Source organism: Alexandromys fortis, unplaced genomic scaffold (assembly GCF_014885135.2).
Source record: "Alexandromys fortis isolate MF-2015 unplaced genomic scaffold, M_Fortis_MF-2015_v1.1 scaffold_128, whole genome shotgun sequence".
NCBI classification, from domain to species: Eukaryota; Metazoa; Chordata; class Mammalia; order Rodentia; family Cricetidae; genus Alexandromys; species Alexandromys fortis.
Window position 1 is genome coordinate 3,075,453 of NW_026068012.1, and position 23,742 is coordinate 3,099,194.

General features: G+C 44.7%; 1 protein-coding gene across 1 annotated transcript in view; it reads left to right on the plus strand.

The window, feature by feature from the left end:
- Pcp4 (Purkinje cell protein 4) overlaps positions 1-23,742 on the plus strand; it is a 60,381-nt gene that overhangs the window by 3,083 nt on the left and 33,556 nt on the right. The gene's annotated exons all lie outside the window — the stretch shown is intronic.

A 23,742-nucleotide genomic window follows, 5' to 3' on the forward strand; every position in this document is an offset into this window, starting at 1 on the left:
TGGGAACAGGGGGTTGGGATCGGGGAGAGACTGAAGAGGAGGGAGGGGAAATTGCGGCCTGGATGTAAAATAAAAAATAAATAAATTCATTTTAAAAAGTAGAACAACAACAACAAAAAAGTATAGCAAAGAACTAAAGTCCAGATTTAGGAGCGTGTGAGAGCAAGAGTGGAGGGGTTTGGGGGCATCCGATTTCCATCCCTGTTAAAGTGTGTCAGCTGTGCTTGGGGCAACCCAGGGGATGAATTGGGTTCTAAATGTAGGCTTAACTATGGTAACCACATTTGAAATCTTCCCAGCAAGGTCTCAGGTTGAAAAGTACCATGTACAAGAAGAAAGAGCCTCCCGTTGCTAAAAAAGATTCCTGGGAGCAAGCATAGTGTCCTAGGTTCTCATCTGGGGATTTGCTTTTAAGTGTCTTTTCAAAACAAACAAAAAATATTCATTTTGGAGAGCCCCATTGAGATTTTAATGGAGAATAAATTTAAAATATGACATGCCCTCTCACCCTGTTTGGAAACTGTTTGGGGGAGGTAATTCCATTATATAACATATCAGACAACAGCTGATAATTAGACATGAGCCCCTAAGCCTCCCCAGCACCCTGTCCTGGGCCCTCTGGTTGTTTTGGCTTAAGTGGGATGGGTTAGCTGAGGATCTTTGGTCCATGTAGACGCTGGCCATAGTAAAAAGGCCATGTCTCGTGAAGACATGTTTGAGACAAGATCTAAGACATCCAAGGGCATATGTGTATACACACACAAGTCTCCCGCTCACTGAAACAGAGCCATTGCCTCTTCCTGAAAACACTGATCCAGAAGGACAAAGAAAGCAGGACTGACTGTCCCCCTCACCCTCACCCCACCGGGACCCTCTGAGGCTCCCTGAACTGGGTAGGAAGCACAGAAGATGCTTGGGCTTTACAATCAGAAGTAGATACAGGTTAAACATGTGCAACATTGGCTGGGGCTTGACACAGTATGCGCTCCCAGGAACTCACTGGAGAGAGAGGTCAGGAGACAGTAGGACCCAAGGTGTAACCTAGGTTCTTAGGGCTCCGCTGCCACAGTGAACTGGAGCCAATGCTCTGCATGGGTGGTGGGTTTGGGAAAGGACTGTGTGATTTAGACCAGTGCTTACGCATGGATTCTGAGAGTTACAGACAAACATAGTGTTTTTAATAGAAGGCCAAATGGCAGTTTGATTTCTTATGTAATTCTAGCCTCGTTTAGGGGCGCACATGAAGTATGGATATGGAAAGACCTAGTGAGATCCACTTAGTGAATTTTTTTGTTTGTTTGTTTTTCTGTCTTTTTGTTTGTTTGTTTTTGTTTTTGTTTTTGTTTTTGTTTTTGTTTTTGTTTTTCGAGACAGGGTTTCTCTGTAGCTTTGGAACCAGTCCTGGACTAACTCTTGTAGAAAAGGCTGGCCTTGAACTCACAGAGATCCTCCTGCCTCTGCCTCCCAAGTGCTGGGATTAAAGGTGTGCGCCACCACTACACAGCTCCACTTAGTGAATCTTTATTATCATATTATTTGTACAAAGTAATGGATTTCACGATCTCATTGTCAACTGTGGACTTTGCTCATGTTAAACCACACAATCGTGGACATTATTCTCTCCTTCGAATGGGGATATTAAGTCCTGTCGGTTGGTGATTACAACGTAGGTTCCAAGGTTAAGCCCAGAGACGTGTTTTCAGGGCTGGTGCTCACAGAGGATTGTCATAAAGCTTGTTTTTGCCAAACTGCATCTCATTAACTAAGCTCAAGATTAAAGCACCCAGTGTTTTCTCCTTTGAATGCTAAGAATGAATGAAGGCAGGATGCATGGTTATTTTTTTCCAGAGAGAAAAACTGAGTAAATGACTCACCATTGGTTTTATTAACCGTGGGGTGGAGTTGGTGTGATCAGCATGAAAAGGAGCACCAGCTTGTGCCAGGCAAGCCTCTCGAGTCTATGAAGGACACGGCCCCTGCACCAGCATTTAGATGGCCATTTCTTCCCTCCGCGCTCCGAGAGGCCTCATTCCAGTGCACTCTGTTCGTGCTTCCTCAGTCCTCAGCCTGCAGGGTGTAGGAGCCAGTTAGACTCAAACAGAACCACCGGCTTCAGGCTCAAGGTTTCTCACTAATTTCTGCAAAGTGGAAAGGCTGCAGGTGTATAGCTTGATATTGCACTTGTCTTTTGGCTTCCTAAACCCAGCGTGAGCCAGCACGCTCGTAAGGCCCTGCAGGTGCACTGTAGGGACTAGAGCATCCTTCCTGGCCTGCCAACCTGCTACCTACTGACGGGGAAAAGGCTGGGCTCTAGGGGCAGAGCCAGGTTTGTGTCTGCCAACTAAATGAATCAGTGGAATTCCAGTGTGGATTATCAGGGCTCTTTCTCCAGGCGTTCATGTTGTTGTAGGATGTGTTATCAGGGGACAGAGCCTGCATTTTGTTCTTTGCTCCCAATCTGAAACCCCCCCCCCCCCGGTGTGCTACTCAGATCTGTAAGTGGGAAGTGGGGGTGTGGCCATACACTCAGAACTCATGCTTCCACAGAAGCAAAAGTAAAAGGAGAGAAGATGGGGAAATCTCAAGAGGAAGAACGCTGGGAATTTGGGAAATGCCAGGAAAAGTACGAGAGCTAAAGGAAGGGTTGGCTCAGACAAAATGAATCCGTTAGTCTCCTTCGAGACCGACTCACTTCGGAAGAGTTGTATGGAATCTAAACGGAAGGGACATAGACAGACAGAGTCCAGGTGGGCTGAAATTGACTCTATTGTATCAAGAAAGAATAGTCAGTCTGTGTGAGAATTCTGAGAAAGTCTAGGCAGATCTTTCATAGGAGGGCTTCTGGCATGGAGACAGACATGTAAATCACAGCATATTGTTGGAGGAAAAATATGTCTAAACAGAGGGAAGACAGGTTGTAGATGTAAATATTTTAATCAACAGTTAAAATTAACTATCAATAATTATCAAATTGTTACAGCAATGAAAAGAGATATTTTGATTAAAACATTTGATCGGTTTATTATTTTCTTCTTATTAATATTTTTGCATGTGTTCATGTGTGGGGTGTGTGTACTTGTGTGTGCACACGGTGGAGGCCAGAAGACAGTCTCTGGTGGTGCTCTTCAGATGTCCACCTTTCTTTTGAGAATGGCTTGGAGCTTACAAATTAGCTGTGCTGGCTGGCCAGTAAGCTCCAGGGATTCCACCTCCTAGTGCTGGGACTACAGGTACCTACTTGCCATGCCTGGCTTTGAATGTGAGTACTTGGGATTTGCATTTGATAGAGTTCTCATGCTTGATTGCAAAGTATTTTTTGACTGAGTCATCTCCCCAGCCCCACAATAGACTACTTTAGGTCCCAAAAATGTTTGGATGTTTAAATATCTTAAACAGGACTGTATTAGTACATAGAAGGTGACCAACCCAAATGTATTTTCTTGGGGTGCTCCAAGGTAGAGCCCTTTCTACACCCACAGCCCTGTTATAGACCCCTGCCCTGTTGGCCTCCACCTTGAATTTCGCTATGAGGTTTCCAGTCTCTAAACCGAAGTGAAGGATGTAGCCACATTTCCCTTCAGTGGAGTAGAAACACGAGAAAGTGTGTGGGTAAGACAAACCAAACCAGCCTGCCTCACCCCTCGGTGGGCCAAACCCATCGATCTAACCCCACTTCCAGGGCCGCTTTACATGACCAACTCAGCCTAGTCACGCACAGTGGGCATCCATCTGCCTGTTACTGTTTGTGATTCACAGATAGTACTGCATTTCTGCATCAGGATCTCATGGTGTGGCTTGTCATTCGGTTTTTGAGAAGAAACGCACTTGCCCAGATTTATGGCTTTGCCGGCAGAGCCATCAATCACCCGCTAAACTCCTGTATTTCTTATTTTGCCCTTAACCTGCCACCTGCTAAGTAAAACAGAGACGAATTAGAGCCATGGGGCATGAAAGCAAGCCTCCATGCACAAGGACCCCTGCACAGAGCATCTGTTTGGGCATCAGGGTGGGTTGTTCTTCCCACAAAAGGAAGTCATTTGCACAGTGCAAAGCAGTGAGACCAGGTGCAGGGAAGTACCTCTCCCTACATAGTTTCTGCCCTCTTTTGTGGACAGTCTTGGCTACAAGAAGACTCAGGTGTCAGACACACCTCTATCATGTAGCCACTGGTCTGTTTCCAACCACGCAGGGAGTGGGCTGGAATATGGGCTGACTTGATTCTAAAATCCTGATTCTAAAATCCAAACCTGTTTTAGTGAGGTGTACTCAAAGAGTCATGTGACCTCAGAGCACCACACCTGTGTCTCGGCTAAATGCTTAGCAAAGTGACTAGCTACATTTTTTTTTTTACATAATTGCTGGAAATGAGAATGCATGTGAACATTTATCTAAATCAAATAAGAATAAAAATACAACAAGGTAATGTATCTTCCCCTTTCCTAAGATCTTTTTCAAAAGCTGATACACAAGTCTGTCATATGACCAAATTTCAATACGGAAAAATAAATTGGAGCTGGCACGTAGCTCAGTTAGTAGAGTGCTTTTCTAGTGTGCACCAAAAACGATGCAAACACATAAAAGGGACATGGTGGTGCATACCTATGCTGAACAACCCTGGGAAGACAGAGGAAGGCAGGAGGATCACATGTTCAAGGACATCTTTGCTTACAAAGCCAGTTTGAGGCCAGCAAACAAAACATTAAAGAATTTTACCTATGCTGACATGCAAGTTTCCTACAAATATAATATTCTTATTAGGTAATAGTTTCATTTGAGAGCTGTTTTCTTGTGCATTGGAGACATGCAAATTGTACCTAGGTATTGGTGGAAGAAGGCAGAGTCAGAGAAGCCTTGTAGCCCCAACAGAGAAAGATGCTGGATAGAACTTTACCTGGTAAGCCACAGTCACATGGCGATACACAGGTTAATAGAAATGGGTTAACCAAAGATATAAGAGCTAGCAAGCAATACGCATACGTGATTGGCCAAACTGATTTAAATAATATAGTTTATGAGCGGTTATTTCAAGTTGGGCAACTGGGAACAAACAAGCAGCCTCCTACAACACCTACGGTTTTCTTATTCTAATTGTACACACAAAGACATTCCTGAGTCCACGAACTGGTCAAACTCCAAGCCTCAGAGTCACTGTGTTCAGGGCTGGCATCTGCACTGGTGAGGGTGAGTGCCTGAAATATTTTTTTTTAATTTTTTATTTTTATTTATTTATTAAAGATTTCTGTCTCTTCCCCACTGCCACCGCCCCTTACCCTCCCCCTCCCCCAATCAAGTCCCCCTCCCTCGTCAGCCCAAAGAGCAATCAGGGTTCCCTGCCCTGTGGGAAGTCCAAGGACCACCCACCTCCATCCAGGTCTAGTAAGGTGAGCATCCAAACTGCCTAGGCTCCCACAAAGCCAATACATGCAGTAGGGACTTCTTGAAGTTTGCAGGCAAATGGATGGAAATAGAAAACACTATCCTGAGTGAGGTAAGCCAGACCCAAAAAGAGGAACATGGGATGTACTCACTCATATTTGGTTTCTAGCCATAAATAAAGGACATTGAACCTATAATTCGGGCTCTTAGAGAAGCTAAATAAGAAGGAGAACCCAAAGAAAAACATATAGGTGCCTGAAATATTGTAGCAGGCAGAGAAACCTGAGAACACCCACCTGGGGCAAGAGCTTCCTTCAAAGACTCTGAGATCTTTCCACATTTCAGAGTTTTAGGCGGAACAGCACATCTGAGCTGTTACGGCCATTGGTTTGTACCACTCTGTCCCTCTGTCTGAGGACCCTCTGTCTGAGGACCCCCCTATCTGAGGACCCCTCCGTTGCTATCACTGGTCTTTCCCCTCCAACCTCTGGCTCTTCACTTAGCTGGCATTGCCCTAACAACGATGCTCTCATCACCACATCACTGTAGGGATTGCTCAGACCTTTTGCAGACACTGACGGGACAATAGAGTAATATCTCCCAAGGACCTTGGTTTGGTTAAACCCCATGATTGACAATTTGTGTACATGTATGTACACTCACTTTTGTTTCTTTTAAAATTATGCTTGTGTGCTAATAGGGTTTAGCTGTGCCTATGGCATGGTTTTACCTGCCGTAGGGAGGTGCGTTAGTTAAAGACAGATGGTGCTGAGTCCTCTTCAAGGAGCATGAGACACCTGATGTGGCATATTAATGCTTTCAAGGCATGCCATTAGGGAGAGTATCAAGGACAGTTTCCAGCTAGGAGAGTCTCATCACACCTCTATCAGTCCAGGTATGAGCTGTTTGTGAAACCCAATCTTTAATGGCTCTTACTATAAGCAGATGCAAACATAAACCCTCAATTCTCTTCACTCAGCACAATCCTGACAGTGACTTGGCTTACAACCTCAGAGGTATTCAAACAGTGTCCTGTGTCAATGAAACCCCCAGAGTTGTGCTGTGTCCATGTACAGCTGAACATGGTGGCCCTGCTCCTGCTGGCTTGGTGTCTGTTTAAGAACTATTGACAGGGGGAAAGACTACAGCTATACATAGAAGTCATATTTGAAGGAGATAGTCACATCATTCAAAGTGGCCGTTTTCAGTTCTCATTTGTTACCTGTCATCTACCTACCTACCATATCTACTATTTATCTATCTGTGTAGCTACATATCTATCTATGCATCTAGGTATCTATCATCTATCTATCTATCATCTATCTATTATCTATCAATCATCTAAATCATCTATGTATTTACATATCTGTCTGTCTGTCTGTCTGTCTTCCTATCTTCTATCCATCCATCCATCCATCCATCCATCCATCCATCAGTCTTCAAGGCAGGTCCTTTCAGTATCACTCAGGCTAGCCTCCTGGGGACAAATGACCCTCCTGCTGCAGCCTTTCAAGTACCTGGGACTTATGGGCACTTTTTACTGGCTTGAAAGCATTCATTTTTCGTTAGGGGACTGAGTGACCTGAAATTAATCTCGTTGAAAACCCCAGAGCTCTTGAGAAAAAAGCTGGTCTCGTTTTTTCTTCCACATTTCTCATCCTATTAAATTTCTCATTTTCTGTCATATTCTGGAAGCTACCCACTCCCTTTTATACAAGTCTCACTTCCACTTAAGTATCTGCAAGAAATAATTGAAAACAACATAGTCCTGGGTATTTTTTGCAGTCTCTAGCAAAAATAGCCCCATAGAAGTCTGAACAAAGACCCTCTCAGGTCTGTTCCTGGCTTCCCAGGTGGCTTTCCAACATTTACTTTCTGTCCTGATTTCTTTTCCCCATGTCCCAATAACGTTTCTATGCCTATGGAATAGTTTGTGGAGATACTGTAGGCAAAGTTTACCACCCACGTCCATGCCTCTCTCGCCTCCCGGCGCTCTGAATCAGAAAGAACGTTCTGTGTCCCAGAGAATCATGGCCCTTGTCCTGATCAAAACTGTTGCTTATGTCATCGGCAACCACACACTTGATAAGTCACGCCGCTTCCTGTCCTCAACAAGGGTGACGTTATAAGTGACTGTGTCTTCCACACATTTTAATCCCAAGCACAGCCTTGAACTCCCACTGGTAGACAGCTGGTTTACCTGTCACATGCTGCTGAGGGTGTGGAAATACACAGTTCCGGCCTCTTAGAGTGTTAGTGGAAAGACAGAGCCACGGAAGATTGGTTCCACTTTGGTTTCCACATGGAGTACAAGTGTCAGGGAAGTAGTAGAAGATTTTTCACTGTGCAGGGCTGTGAAGAAGAAGAAGAGAGACAAGGTTCAGTGAAGCCCACCGAAGGAGGGAGGACTAGGTTACCAATGAGGATCATAGTAACAGTAAGAGGATCTTAAAGGATTAGTATTTTAGAGTCAACTGAGAAGTTATCAATGGTCAGGATGAATGAATGGGTACACACCTATTGTCATGCTATACTTAATTTTGGGATCCCTGTCATAGTGTCTTTTTCTGTTGCCATGATACAGAGCTCTGATAGAGGCAACTTAAGGGAGAAAGAGTTTCTCTCCAGGTTCAGTCTACCATGATGGGGAAGTTACAGCAGCAGAAGCTCAAGGGAACTGGGATACCACATCCACCACAAAGACACAGAAAGGGAAGGAAGCTAAGAAGATCGTCTCCTGTTATGTAATCTGGGACTCCCGGCCTGGGGAATGGTCCCTGTCCATGTTGGTCCAAGATGGGCTTTCCCACATAAACTAACATAGTCAAATGACTTTCCATAAGCAACGCAGACTCTCTCCAAGAGATTCTAGATTTCTGTCAGGTTGACACGAGCTATCACATGTCCCAGTGTCAAAAATGTGCTAAAATAAACAGAACACACTCCTATTTTTTAACTAATCCTAGTGGGGCTCCATTGATTTATTGCTTTAAAAAACATGAAGAGGGGGGAAATCCCTATGATAAATTAGAAATAGGTCACAAGGATGTAGTCAACAATATATTTTTCTTGGAATTTTAACATTGCTCTATTTTGTAAAGTTTACACATTCTAATTGTGAGAAATCTTGTGAATTTAGACCCATCTGCAATTCATCTTCCAGGAGCGCTATTGCTGATTCATGATGGCATATGGCTGCGTTCTTTAAGCCTTAGGGCCCCAGGTGGCTTCTGACCGTCATTATTATTCTCTTCTTTTTAGACTTTGCCCTCGGATGGACTCGGCTTCTATTTATAACTCAGGTCCCACATCTGCATGAGCCCTCTGAAAATCTCTAGTTAATACAGGACTATCTCTCAAAAATTTTTTTCTGTCAATTTTTTCCACATTAGAAATGTAGGCTATTTTGCCTCTTCTTGAAGAATGTTTCTTAAAATAGTTGTAGCAATTTGTCAAACACCTCCACGAAATACCTCCTTCAAGTTCATAGCTGTTTCCCCCACCCCCGTTGGGATTTAATCTCTCCCATTTCCCAAAATGACCTGTTTCGTTCTAGGGGCCACCTTTTTATAAATTTTTGTGGTATCATTTCTCTGCTGCATTCTTGCCGAGAGTCAGTTCTGGGAGAGACTCATGTGAGCATTTCCCTACAGTTGAATTCTGGGTGAAGACTTTGAATTTTCACACATGTATACACACACACACACACACACACACACACACACACATGCAAAGATGCAGCCTAAGATGACTCCAGAGCTGTGAGAAGTGGCCTCAGGGGACCCTGTTCTGGATTCCTGAGTCACTTTAGAATCGCAATGCAGAAGTGAGACACAGACTGTGGACGGAAGTGGCCAGCGGACCTACCAGAAAGGAGGGAGTTTAAAAACATCAATTGTTATGTCCACTCCTCAGCCTTATTTCTCCCATGGCACTTTTGAAGTGTTTTAGCTCAAGATTGGGAGAGTTTGTGGGAAAAAAAAGAATACAACCTCCCTTGTCAAACATTCTTAGGAGTGTCAACATGTGACAACAGAAATTAGACCCAATCTGAGGTCTCTCTTAGGGTGTAGTCTGACACAGTTGCCTAAATCACCTTACCCCGTGGACAGCCCTGGGTAGACATAGGAGACTTGGTAGCTTTTTGATTAAAACAAACAAGAAGTAAACAGAAAATGAAAGCATCTGTGGAGATAAAATGTGATTCTGCCCCCCCTGGAGAGGTAGGGGGCTTTAGACATGCAGTCTGTTCTTTCTGAGATGACACATGTCTGACCCTAGAACTAGGTGGGCTGGGTCTTTCTCCCCCATCTGAACAGGTTTCTGGGCTCACTCTGAGGCAGATGAGAAATTTGTTTGTTCAGGAGTCAATCGGCTGACCCTGAGAATTGTTTGAGCAACGAGGTTATGGTATTGATTAATAATTGTGTGTGTGTGTGTGTGTGTGTGTGTGTGTGTGTGTGTGTGTAGACAACCTTGGGCACCATCCTTAGGAATGCTGTTCACTTCCTTTGAGGCAGGGTCTCTCACTGAACTGAAGCCCGCCAGTTAGGCTAGGCTGGTTGACTAGCGAGCTCTAGTATCCTCCTTGGTCCACCTTCCTACCACAGGGATTATAAACACACCATCACAGCTGTTTTCTTCACACAGGTTGCAGTAATTATGCTGGCATGCAAGCATTTTCCCAACTGAGCCCTCTTCCTAGCCTTTGCCTGTCCTCTAATCTGTCTTAATTTTTAAGTATTGAACGATGATAGCTAATTTAGGACAAAATATTCTCCTTTCTTCCAAAAGCATACAACCTCAGCCTTCTACCATTTTGTGAAGTTATTTTCATGTAAGTGGGGGCAAAAATCTAGCAATTTCTTTAATACCAAAAAAGAAAGTCTCCTGCTTCAGAAGCTTGGTATAACCTTCTAAGAGAAGCAGATTTAGCACCGCACAGTGCTAAACAAACATCCGTTTTCAGCAAGAGAGCAGGAGGCTGTGGCTCTGGAGGAGTTAAGAAGTTCCCAACCATGTGGCCCATAGGTCAGGAGTCACCAAGGGCTTTTCCTGCTCCCAGAGCCCTGTTCTCACAGGGTCACCACACAGGCCTGTGAATCTGGTACCACACTGACACTGCCCACAGAGGTTTTTACCATCAAGTTTGAAGATAAGCTCGTGAAATATGCTTAGCCCATCTTGTTTGCTAAGATGTCCCATATACCACCCCATGTAGAACTGTGTGTGACATCATCAGTTTCTGTGCAGTCGCTTTGTTCTTCAAACAAGGAGGGGCAAAGACGACCGAAGTCTGCATGTAGATGGACTGAGTTATCTGTGCCACAAGTGGTAGAAGGCACCTCCCAGTGCGGTCCTTCATCGTCTAAGTCAAGGCTTTCCTTTGTAAAAAAGGCAACATTTAAGGGTCAAGCACTGGATTTCTGTGTTGGTCTGTTCAAATTCTATCATCCTACTTGGTAGTAACAACCTTGGGGGAACTTCCAAACCTCGTTCCATCTCAGACTTTGTATCTGCTGGCCTGGACCTTGATGTTGTGCCTGCCATGAGGGTGATTCCCTAACAATGTCAAGCTGATGTGTAGTGTTATTTAATTTGTATTTTTAATAAATATTTCTTGCCTGAAGATAAGAGAGTAAAACAGTCCCTCAGGTCATTCTTATATACAAGACAGTGGTAACACACGTTTTTACTCCCAGTAACAGCACCAGTTTGCCATAGAAACTGGGCAGGGCATGCCTTTAATCCCTGTCCTAGAGAGGATTGCAAGATGGGAGGAGGCAGCTCTCCCTCTCATTCTGAGATTCCTGGAGGCAGGATCTCCATTTTTGGACTGGGGTTGAGGTAAGAACCGGTGGCTAGCTGTTTTGCTTTTGTGTTCTTCAGGTTGAACCCCAATCTCTGTCTCTGAGTTTTTATTAATTGTGCTTCATTTAGCATGAAATGCCGCTGCATTGATGCTCTTGCAAAGGGGAACTTAGTCATTTGTATTTGAAGAAAGTGCCTTAAGCTGATAGAAGAAATGGAAACGTGTTTGCCAGACTTGAGGTATCACCCATTTACTCAGCTCAGTCTTACTGTGGTATTCTCCCGGGTAGCAATGGATTCGGCTTGTGTCTTTTCTTTCTTCATTTTCCTTCTTGTTTGCTTGAAGAAGCTGAGCATAGCAGGTAGTTCTTACTGGCCCAGCCACAAGAGGTGTGATATAGCCAGATGTGGATCTGTAGCAGCCTGGGTAGGTGGACACTCAGGGACCTGTGGAGAAAGATTCTCCCAGTTGTGCAATTTCATTCAGAAAGTATGATAGCTGATTTTGGTTCTCAACTTGATGACATTTAGAATCACTTTGGAAACAGAACTCTGGACACATCTGGGAAGAAACTTCTGGGTTCATTAAGGTAGAAAGTCTGTCAATGTTGGTGACACCCTCCCATGGGCTGGGGTCCCTGCATAAAAAGAAGAAAGTGAACTCATCTGCTTCTTTTTGTTTGTATGTTTTTTATTTGTTTTTCAAAATAAGGTTTCTGGTGTAGCCCTGGCTATCCTGGAACTCACTTTGTAGACCAGGCTGGACTCTAATTCACAGAGACCCATGTGCCTCTGCCTCCCGAGTGCTGGGATTAAAGGCATGTGCTGCTACTGCCTGGTCATTTTCTGCTTCTTGACCGTGGCTGCAGTGTGACCAACTGCCTCACACCCCTGCCACCATGCCTCTGCCACGGTGATGGGATGTCCCTCACTTTGTGAGCCTTGAGCCCTCAAATTGCAAGCCAAAAGAACTCTTCCTTTGGATTATTGCTTATGTCAGGTTAGCAGCAGGAGAGATTACTAAAACAGTGTTCTCCAGTTACTCTTTGTCCTTGAGTACAACCATCCCAGCACGGTACAGGACAAATCTATGATGCGACAAATGATGGAAGAAGGGAATGGTCTTGTTATTGTTGACAGCAGTGAAAAGATGTATCTCTCTCTCTGTGGCCAGTTTCTGAAATCCCAATTGACTCCCCGCGATTTTCTGCATCTCTGGCCTTAGGGATGCAGACGACCTGAAGGAAATCACACTTTACAGGAGAGGCAGGCAGTCTTTGTGCTTGTCTTAATTGCCTTACAGCATGGCTTTCATTCAGTCCTTGAAAACTGGCTCTGCCTGTTGAGTTTTCTCCTCTTTTCATCTTCACAAGGTAAGCGTCCTCCAATGAGCTACTGCGGGTGAGCCTTGTTGCTGTGGCTGACTGTGTCTTTGCCTTGACAGCTGCCCACCGTCTTTCTTCCTGCTGCCCTATGTCTGGTCATCCATTACTTCTCAGAGCAGGGAGAGGAGCAAATCTCTTCTGTCCGTCTCTGCTCTGTGGGTGTCAGGTGCCTTCTGCATGTTCTGTGACAAGACATTCGTAAGCTTCCGGATATCTGTGTCTCTGTCTTCTTTGTCAAGCGTAGCATCTGTGGCAAGTGTGTAGATGGTCTTTACCCCAGTGGCCTTCATCATGAGGGTAATCTAAGGAAATGGCTCGAATGCAGGCTGTCAATGGGGAAGGTGGGTGGGAGGAATAGGGTGTCTTTGGATAAAACAGAGATATTACACAAACTTGGGTTTCCAAGGAGAGTCAAGAGTGGATTAAACTGATAATTTATGTGGTCTTCATCCAACCTCAGACTTGAAGCGATTGAGTCCAATATATACAGATTATGTGACATTAAATTCTCCCAGTTTTCCATCCTCAACTGTGTTCTGGCCATCAGTACATATCCCTCCTGTGTGGTCCCTTTCTAGAAAAAAATATACCATCTGTAATTTGTACCAAAATCAAATGCATATCTGTGGCAGAATCAGGGGTCCAGGAAACCTTCTCTAGGACCAACAACGGTATGGCTGACCCAGGGAGAGGCTGCAGGTTAGAAATAGTGCTCTTTCTCTGGATTCTCATAGTACCCATAGGGACATGCTGATTTCATGCTTTTTAGTTCTCCTTGAAGAGGTTGACTAGATAAAGCAGCCACGATGCTGAGGCACACGTGTAGCGTCCTTCAGCCATGCGTGAGATGGAGGCGTGATGGATGGTCACTCTTAATCTTTCCATGGTTGAGTCAAGTGCAGCCTTTTCTGCTACTGTAAACATAGACCACTATGTGTATGATGGAAGAGAAACAGTCCCACTTCTTTAAAGGCCTTTGTTGACCATTTCAATGCTGTGCTACGCCTTTTAGGGAGTAACTGCTGCAGTGTGAGGGGTCAGTTCTCACAGCTCCCTGCAGGAGATGCCTTCTTGTTCCCATTTTGTAGACCAGCAGACCGTGACCCAGGGAAGTTCACTGTTCTTCGCAGGGTCACAGCTCTAAGAACAGCTGGACTAGGATGCCCTGGGGTATCTATGACCGCATTTTGTTGTTTTAAGTTTTGCATGTCTGTTTGTGTTGTTGCTGGTATTTTTAAACCAGGCCTTCAAATGTATAATTTATATATATTGGCGTTCACCTCTTTCTCTTGTATGTGCTTTGGCATTGTCTACAGTTTTATCACTGAGGTGCTGACTGTTACATCCTCCTGAAAAGTCCCTTTGTGTTCTTAGGGTCACTTCCTCTTCCATCCCGTACCCCTTACTTGCCTCCTTCACTAGTGGTCTCTAGGTAAAGAAGGTTCTAGTGTGGTACCCACAGTGCCTATAATGTGACAGAACAATGACCTCAGGGGCTTGGGATGATAAAACCTTACAGAGCTGTTTTTTCGCTGTATGCAGAGATTCCTAAAACTACTGATGTCTTGAACCCCAGACATGACATGTTTTCTGTGTATTTGTACATTTTTTGAGTTTGTAAATTGGGCACAGTTAAGAGATTAATGCTGAATAATGGAAAAGAGCAATTATATTTATATATTGTAACCAATATTGTAACCAAAGTTGAATAAATGTGTTCTCTCTGTCTCTCTCTGTTTCTGTGTCTCTCTTGGCTCCTTTCTCTGTGTATCTCTCTATGTCTCTATATCCCTTCTGTGTCTGTTTCTCTCTCTCTGTGTGTGTCTTTGTCTTTCTCTACCTTTCTCTGTGTATCTCTCTCTCCATATCCATCTGTCTCTCTCTCCCTGTCTCTCTGTGTCCATTTCTCTCTCTGCCTCCGTGTCTCTTTCTGCTCCTCTTTCTCTGTCTCTGTCTCTCTTTCTCTGAGTGTGTGTGTGTGTGAGTCTTTCTCTGTCTTTATCATTAGACTATGCTAATATTTTCAGACCTCCGTTGACTAAGGGTGACTGAATCCTCACATAAATGCAGGGAGGGGACTGAGCAACAGTGGTTTCCAAATGCTACTTTAAAAGAACCAGTGGTGGTCAACTCACAGACCTGCAACCCCAGTACTCAGGATGCAGAGACAAGGATGAGAAGTTCAAGGCCAGCCTTACCTACAGAGGAAGTTTGGGGCCCACCTGGGCTGCATAAGACCCTGCCTGAGCCCCTTCCCCATCAGAAGGAATAGTGAAAGTATTGGAAATATGATGAATGACATTTTGGTGGAAGTACCAGTTTTTTAAAGTGTATATATCTCTGAAAGGACTAATTAAAAAGCACACAGCCATGAGCTAAGAGTACACAGTGAATTTGTTGTGGCAGCCCTTGAGCACCTGTAAATAAGGTCTCTTGGAAGTTTTTTTTTTTTTTTTTGCCAGAATTACAGGTGTACCATTTAACTCCCTTACACAAAGGTCAGTTGGAGGTGCTTAGAATAGCAGCAGTGTTCCAGGCAAATTTTAGCCTCTGAGTGTCATGTCTCTGGGTTGAGAACCAGGGCACAGGGAAAGAATGGCAAAGGGAAAAGAGCCCGACTTCAAATCCTCATCTCTTTTTTTAACCAATTTTTTTAAAATATCTTTCCAGCTGAAGTTTTCTTTTGACATTAATTTCTACTCCTTTAGGGATTAAATTAGCAGAGCTTTTAATGCTCAAATTTTGGAATGTTGCTAGAAGAATTATGACTTAAAAATATCAGCGGCAAGAAATTAAAGCTATTCTCCTCTCGTCATAAAATGTAGGCATAAAAGTCTCTCCTGCTCTTCGGGCAAACTCGGGGACTTTGATTGGAAAGGTATCTTTAATGACATGCTTTTGATGATCACTGTGGCCCCAAGCGCTCATCAGCAACCTGCTGGTCGACCCAGCTGTCGCTGGCTTCTCAGCCCAGTCGCTGCAGGCTTTGCTACCCTGCTCGTTTGGACTCCGAACATCTAAGAGGCCCCTGGTCCTTCATCAATAAAACATTAAGTGTAATACTGCAGAAACACGCCTTTTTGTTTCCTCATAAACACGGGGATCAAAAGCAAGCGGGGAAGAACTCTTAGAAGGGCTTGCCGCGATAATTGGGGAGGCTTCCCATTTGATTTTTCTCCTGTGTGTGATTTTGATTCTGCAGAGAGGCTGCAATATCCGAACTTTCAGTGCCTCGGAGTGCAACGTGCTATAATGGCATGCAGATTTGAGCTTCTCGCTTTATTTATGACTCATCGGAGGGATGGCTTGTGAGGATGTTGCTGGTGTAGGGAGCTGGAGACCCTAACGCTGTCACAATGCAACTGTTAAGATTCTTTAACAGGGAGGAAGACAGTTCCACAGAGGAAAATAACAAGAGAAAGTGCGTGACTGCTGGGGGTGGTGGGGGCAGGGTGGAGATAGAAAATGGTATTACTAGCAGGAGTTTCCAAGCCACGAGGACAAGGATAGATAGGAATGGACAGGAACGGTTCTTCCCTTTTCTCCGCACACCTAAAACTGCTTGGTAGCCAGGGACCAGCAGAGGCCAGAACCCCGGAAGGGAAGGCGAAATGCTAGAGAATGCCTTGCCACCAGGACTCACTCTGTTTACCCAGGGAAGCCATCTACCCGATGGGCCTGGGTGGTGGCTCTTGGAAAGATGCCATCACAAATGACTGAAGAAGAGCAGGACTCAAGGCCTAGGTCTCTGACATGTGTCCAGCAGGGGCCAGCTATGGATATCTTTCATCCCTGGTGTGTGGGAGCTGAGACTGAAGAGCCTCGCTGGTGGGTAGCCCTCTGCTTATAGTCGGCGACAGGCAGGAGCCCCTGTGAACGAGGAGCTTGTGCCCAGACCTTAGGTATTCTGGGCTCAGAATTGTTCTCTCTCTTTGACCCCTCCAGATTGTAAGTCAGCCCGGGCCTGGCTCAGTGAAGGCAAAAACAAGGGATGTTGGAAGAGTCACTGTCCAGGGTGGCTTCTCATTTGCCGGCTGACGTTGGCTCTGCATGCCAACGAATGGACTTGATTGTCATAATTTGTTTCCTTTTTTTAAAAAAGTGCATGCATGCCTTTGTGAGTGTCTGCCATGTGCGTGTGTATGCAGGTGCCTGCAAGGACAGAATAGGGTGTTAGACACGGGAGTTACAGGCAGTCATGAACCACTTGATGTGGGTGCTGGGAATGAACGCTCCATCTTCTGCAAGAGCTGTACTCACTCTGAACTGTTGAGCCGTCTCTCCAACCTCCTGATAGCTTACCTTTAAAATGATCCTTTCATTTCTGAGCCGGGATGACACTGAAGTCCTCTAACTGGGAATTCCCTAATTAATCCGCTGAGGGAAGCAGACACCTGGCCCGCGAGGACCCATTTCCTTCCCCACACAAAGAGCTTGGCAACAGGGCTGAGAAGAAATTTCTTTGTGAGTCAAGAGCTCTTTGTTACACATTCCTTGTCCGCTATAAACCCAGCCCCCAACCCCTCCAAGGGCCATTTGCCTTTTTCCAAAGCTGCTGAAGTCAAACTCAGATAAAATCCTCTCTTGGTGTTTGAGGAGAAGGCAGGAGACCTGGGTGTGTGCAGCCTGGATGAGGTTAGGCATGGCCCGTGCACTTGGGTATCCAGAGGGCTCCTTGTTTCTTAACAAAGTGGTTTGTGAAATGGATGACTGTCCAGGAAAATGGTATCTTACAAAACTAGATAGCTAATGAATTCAGATTTACCACAAATGCTGTAGACCCACCTTCAGAGAGTATCCTGGGCTACAATTTAGATTCCCATTTTTTTTTCTTAAAAGTTTCTTTCTTCTTCTTTCTTCACCTCCTTCTTCCTCTTCCTCCTCCTCTTCCTCCTCTTTCTCCTCATTTCCTTCCTCCTCTTTTTCTTTTCCATCCTCTTCCTCTTCTTCTTCCCCCTCTTTTGTGGTGTGTGTGTGTGTGTGTGTGTGTGATGGCACATTTGTGTAGGTCGGAGGAAAACTTTTAGGAGTTGATTCTCTCCTTTCACCGTGTGGATTCTGGGGAATCAAAGTCGGATCGTCAGGCCTGGCAGGTCTCCTTTACCTGCAAAGACATCTTTCCACCTTCCATTTTTTGTCTTTGCTTTTGAGACAAGGTCTCATACAATTCAAGATGGACTATAATTCACTATGTAAACCCAGCTAGCCTTGGATTTGTAATCCTCCTGCTTCAGTCTATCAAGTGCTTGCTTTCTAGGAGTGTGTACCTACCTGGGGGCTGTACCCAAAGTCTGACCAGTGAGAATTAATATTGCATTTCATACACTTCAAACTTCCAGTGTTAAAGTGTCATTTCCTGAGGATGTGCACGCGTCTCATTCTCGAGGTGGAGCTGTGCACACTCAGACAGAGTGAGCCTTGTGTCTCAAGTCAGAAATTAGCATGAATAATGACAGTGCTTTTGCTAATTTAGCCTCTCGTGTGTAATACAAATAGCACACTGATATCACAGGCATGGATGGTGAAGTAGCAGGTGGCCCTGTAGCCTCAAGAGTCTAGAAATCATGTAACAAACTCAGGAGGCAGCGGCATTCGCTCTTAGCCTGTAGCCAGGGTTCACGATGTGATGACGGCTTTAACAATTGTCCTGAGTCGGAATAACTTTCCAAGTTGTTGTAACTAGCAGTCTTGAACCTTATACTTGCATTGGGAAAGCGCAGGGATTTGTGCTGTCTTGGCCGCATGGAAGCCTGAGGCAGAAGGGCAGACAGACATAATCCCAGTTCCAGCCCTGAAATTTGCTGGTGCCAGCTTTAACATTGCATTCAAGAATCTACCTCGATGACTGAATTTCTTGGTGTGCCTGTGCCTCTGGTCCCCAAGGTAAAGTCCAGGCTCTTCATCTTGTACCAGCGTGGTTATTCTATAAGTGTGGTGGTTTTGTGGGTGAGTTCTTAGTCCATTATACCAAAAGGAAATGTAACCAGGGTTTTCAGGAGATGTCATCAGCATGTCGCTGCGTGTGTTAGTGATGTTTCAGGCACTTTTCTGCTCACTGTGATGCTGTGTGTTCAATATGCATGCTCCCAACTGTGGCTTAGAAGAGGCCTGATCTACATCAATATCCATTATTTGCTCAAAGTACGTGAATAAATAAACCAAGTGCCGACTATTTCCTAGAAATTGATGAGATCTGTTCAGTCAGTGGACTTCTGCTGTGAAGCAATCATTCATGGCCTTGCAACTAGCCTGGAAACAGTTCACCCAGTGAGGCTCGGGGGCTGCGTCCTTTGCCTCCTGTGTGACACAGCAGCCCTTGCCTGTGAGGAGCTCTGTGGCCAACAGTCCTGCGTGAGCTTGGGCATGTGCACAATTGTAGCGCATCATCTCCTGTCCACTCCAAATACCTCCTTGTCCATCTCCCTACCCCTTCCCTGGGGACCCCCCCCTTCAGCCAGGCACATGCACAGTCAGAGGCAATGTGAATCAATGCTCCGTGGGGTGTCTTTGACCAGAGAGGCAGAAGTGCCGAACTGGAACTCCTGTGCCTCCTCTGCCCCTCATCCTCACTTACAGCCTGAGTAGCTCTTGAGGGTGACCTGCACCTAACCATGGTCAGCTTGAGGAAGCATCCTCATAGTGGATACCTCTGTCTACTGCCTCTTTCCTTCACTCAGGTGTCACGCTGGCTAAAATTATAGCATGAACAATGTTTGCCTCAGGCTCTGCATTCTTGGAAATCTAGAGTAAGACACACACACACACATACCCACATATACAACACACACACAATACCCCCCACCATATACACACACCACATATAACACACCACAAACATACATATTACACACATGCACATGCATGCGAACACACATCACACACATGTTTGAAAACATATAGGCACACACATGCATGCACACACCATATACATACATACCACATACTTACAGATGCATGCACAAACAAACATATATACCATATTCACACACATCATAACCACATACACACATACTCATACATACACACATTCAACATATATGCATATATGTATACACATATAAAGATCCTGAAGATCTTTATGCAGTGAGACTGTCCGGGAAAATTATTTCAGAAGTTGTATCTTTAGACTACTTCTCTTGCCTTTTAATTGATACTTGGTATAAATTAAACTATCAAAAGGAACATTTAAAGGCACAGGCCTCATTGATAGTATCAACTGTTGTTTAGGCTTCTTTTAATTAAGGCTCATTAAATTCTTACGTGTTTTATTTTTATTACTGATCATTGGTGGAGAAGAAAGACTTCATGTCAAAGTTTCTTGAAGAGCATCTACAGATGGCTAACCTAGAGCAGCGGTTCTGTCTAGGACTCTCTGTCCTATCCCCTCATCAGACTGTTTAGATACATCCTACCGTCAATGTGGGCCGAGCGAAAGGGGATTTCATGTTGTTCTTTTGAAGTCACATGGGTCCTTAACACACCTAATTGTAACTTAAGGTTAGTATTAAAACTGGAGTCTTTGAGGAATACTATATGGCCTATGAGCCTGGTAGTCTGGCCATTTATTATGGTAACAGCAAAACTGAGTAGAAGGTTGGGCCAAAGCAGGTCCTCTGATTCTCTATATGAGGCTCTGAAGATGACGACAGGGACATGACTTTAACATGCCAGAAGAAAGAGCTGTGCACCAAATGAGGGCAGACACGGAGCTGCCTTCTGTAGCAGGGATGCTTATTTCAGATGGCAAAGGTGAAAGAGACTGTCATTCTCCCAGACACTCATCCTGTGGAACAGGATGCCATGTCTTTGGGGAACAGAGAGTCCAGGGGATCCTAAACAGGAGTATGTTATGAACCTGGTCTTGTTCGGTTGGGATGGAGCAGGAGATGAGCAGAAAAGGATCTAAATGAGAACACCTGGTCCAGCACCTTTGACAAAGTAGACGGTCAGACTCCGTAGGCTTCTCCTGGGACTAAATGATGAGAGGTCCCAGGGCACAGGTTTTGATGTGGGTGAGATGAAGGCTGAGTTTTTGCTTCCAAGGCACCACCCCTATCTCCAGAAAAGACAATAATCAGCTTCTCATCACCAGTCCTTTCCTGTTCTTGGTGCCCACAGCCTTTGACTAATTCTCTAGAGTCCCCTGAAGACACCCAGTCAGATTTAGGTGGCAGGACATGCCCTCAAACTCTCAGATACACTAGTGTTCGGTTTTCTGGACTGTTCTGAAACTATACTTTCAATACCTGACTTACAATGTGGTAATTTGTCAATTGGGATGTTAAATTGTAGCTAGATATATTTACCTAGAGTGTCTCTGCTTTCTGTGTATGCTCAATATTATATTGTTATATGGACATTTGAACTCAATGACAGTAGTGACATCACAATACATTGAGCCATTTCTGACTTCTTAGAGAAGGACACAGAATTCCTGAAACAGGGTTTGCCTGTTCGTTGTGTTTGTTTCCTTTAGCACTTGATGTAATCATGATAGATTATATTCTTTATATTTTGTTCAGTGGGCAATGTAGTATCAGGATGATGATGTCATAGTTGGAGTTGGTGGAGGATGGAGAGAAGAGTCAACTCTTCTCTTGACTTGGGGTGAGAGTGGGGGCGGAATGAAAAGGCAGCCTTTTTTCCAAGGGTAGATGTTTCTATTACTTCATTAAATATAACATTTTTCCTCATTCTCCTTTACAGAAAAACTTTGTCTGTCCATCCATTCACTCACATACCTGCCCATCCACTTATCTATCATTCAGCCACCATCTTCATCTATCAGTCATCACCCATCCATCCATCCACCCGTTCATCCATCCATTGATCCATCCATTGACCAACCCACCCATTGATCCATTGATGAACCCACCCATTGATCCATTGATCCATCCATCTGTCCATTGACCAACCCACCCATTGATCCATCCATCTATTCAACCATCCACCAATTAACTTATCTAGCCATCTACCCACTCATCTATTGATCTACCTCTTAAATGATCCATCCATTCATCAACCCATCTACCTATCCATCCACCAGCACCTCCATTAATCTATCCATTTATTGATTCATCCAGTTATCCATTGATCCATCTGTCCATTCTTCCAGCCACACAGTCATTTATTTCAGAATAATTTAACTCTGGTATTTGTGCTATATATAAGCTCAAAAACCTCACAACCATCCTACACTTCAGACCTTTATTATTGGTCTAACTATTTCTTCCTATAATCTAAGTGTTCTCGATACTTGATCCCCATGGGTGTCAATGAGGTCACATTGGCCTTAAGACATGAATTCCGTTCTTTGGTTTCCCTAGCTGTGGTGGTGGCTCACATGTGGCACATAGTGTGAAGAGACATTCTTGCATAGTGGCTAAGAGCAGGACCTGAGTCCCTGGCCTCTGGGTATAATTCGGGCTCGGCTCTTCTCAGCTTTGCCTTGTGCAAAGCTCTGCTCTGTATCTTAGGACATAGTGGATAAAGTGAGGCTGAAGAACTGATGGGAGCACGCACCTCATTAAAGACAGTGTCAGAATCCACAGAGCTGGTGGTGTCTGACGGTCCCAGGTCACCCCATGGAATGGGACAGTAAACCTATGAGGACCAGATTGTGGGGACCTGGAAGTTTCTGGGCACCCTCCACTGCACTCAGTCTTCCTTTGAAAATGTCACCAGGATTTTGAAACAAGCTGCTTTCAGGGATGTGCTTTTTTTTTTTCCTGTCAGGATCATTTTCTTATCTGACACGGCATCTCTCACGACATCTATCACCTCCATTTTGTGTCCATTGTGCAAGAGCCGACATAAAAACCCTCATCTTAGAAATCCTGAAAGAATGCCCCTTTTTCTTCCCTATGCTCATCTCATTCAGTCTTCCCCTGGTTCTAAAATGTGATCTTTTATGGAGCTAGGTGGCATTTGTGGCACCTGAAAGGTACTGGTGTTTAGGCATTTAAAAATGATGGCCCAGGGCCTGCACCCTCTTTGTGCTTGAATCCCATTTAATTTGTCTTCATTCTTCCCCGAAACATCTCACCTTTGATGCTGTACATTTCCCTTTTATCTTCATCCATCTATGAATTATTCAAGAAAGGGCTGAGATAGTGGGCTGGCTCATACCTGGGGTGGCGGCTGCGTCCCTGATCCAGGTGGTTCAGTTTCCATCAGGAGCCACACACTTACCAGCTTTGTACGAGAGAGGACAAGCAGCAGTATCAAATTAAGGACAGACAAAAAGAAATGGCTGTTGGTACCTGCACATTTGCTCTAGGCAAGGACTGTGCTCTCTGGCTTAAATTAAGCTGGCTGTGTTACAACCTCCGCCAGGTAGGGGTGAATGCCATGGCAGGAACAATTGATATCAGGCTGGGGGGGGTCGAACAATGGCAAGTCTATCACTATGGAAACCCAAAGGTTTCAAATTAAATATGAAGAAGGGGCCAGCTTTTGTGAACTTTCCTGTCATCTCGCCTTTCCTCCCGGTTTCTTTCAGAGAGGTGCTTGTCTCACAGGGTGGAGCACAGTGCCGCTGACCTTTAAGCTTAGCAAGGATGTGGGCTGAAAGTGTTGGTAACATAGTGCCCTTCGGTGCGCTCTCTTAGGTAATCATTTCCTCAGGACAGTAAGCATTTGCAGGACGTTCAGCTAGATTGACATCCATATTTATTATTGATTCTGTTTGTTTACACTGCTTAGAACCCGGATAATCCATGTTCCTCAGTCACCATTGACCAATGACCCCCAAATTCCTCATGACAACACTGAGCACGGAAGGGCACTGGTACCCCTCCTAGGAGATTGTTTGTAGGCTGATCTGGGCCTCATGCATGAACGCCGATGTCATCACGACTTCCTAGGGGTCACTTCTGGTGACTTGCCTTTTCTGGTAGCTGTCTGTCTTTCCAAGACCACTTGACTGCAGTTATGTTACAGTGGTAATTTCCACAGGACACCAGCATAGGAAGCCCCATGCTTCCTACCGGCCCCATTTCCTTCTCCTAGAAATTAGAGCCATTGCAGCCTCTTCCTGTCTTCCCAAACTGACGCTTTCTGACAGATGTCAAACACTTGGATTGACAAGCTGCATAATATTCCTCCATGCGTCAAAGTAACTGCATAAACCATGATAAGTTTGAATAGACAGGCTTCCTGTTTATATATA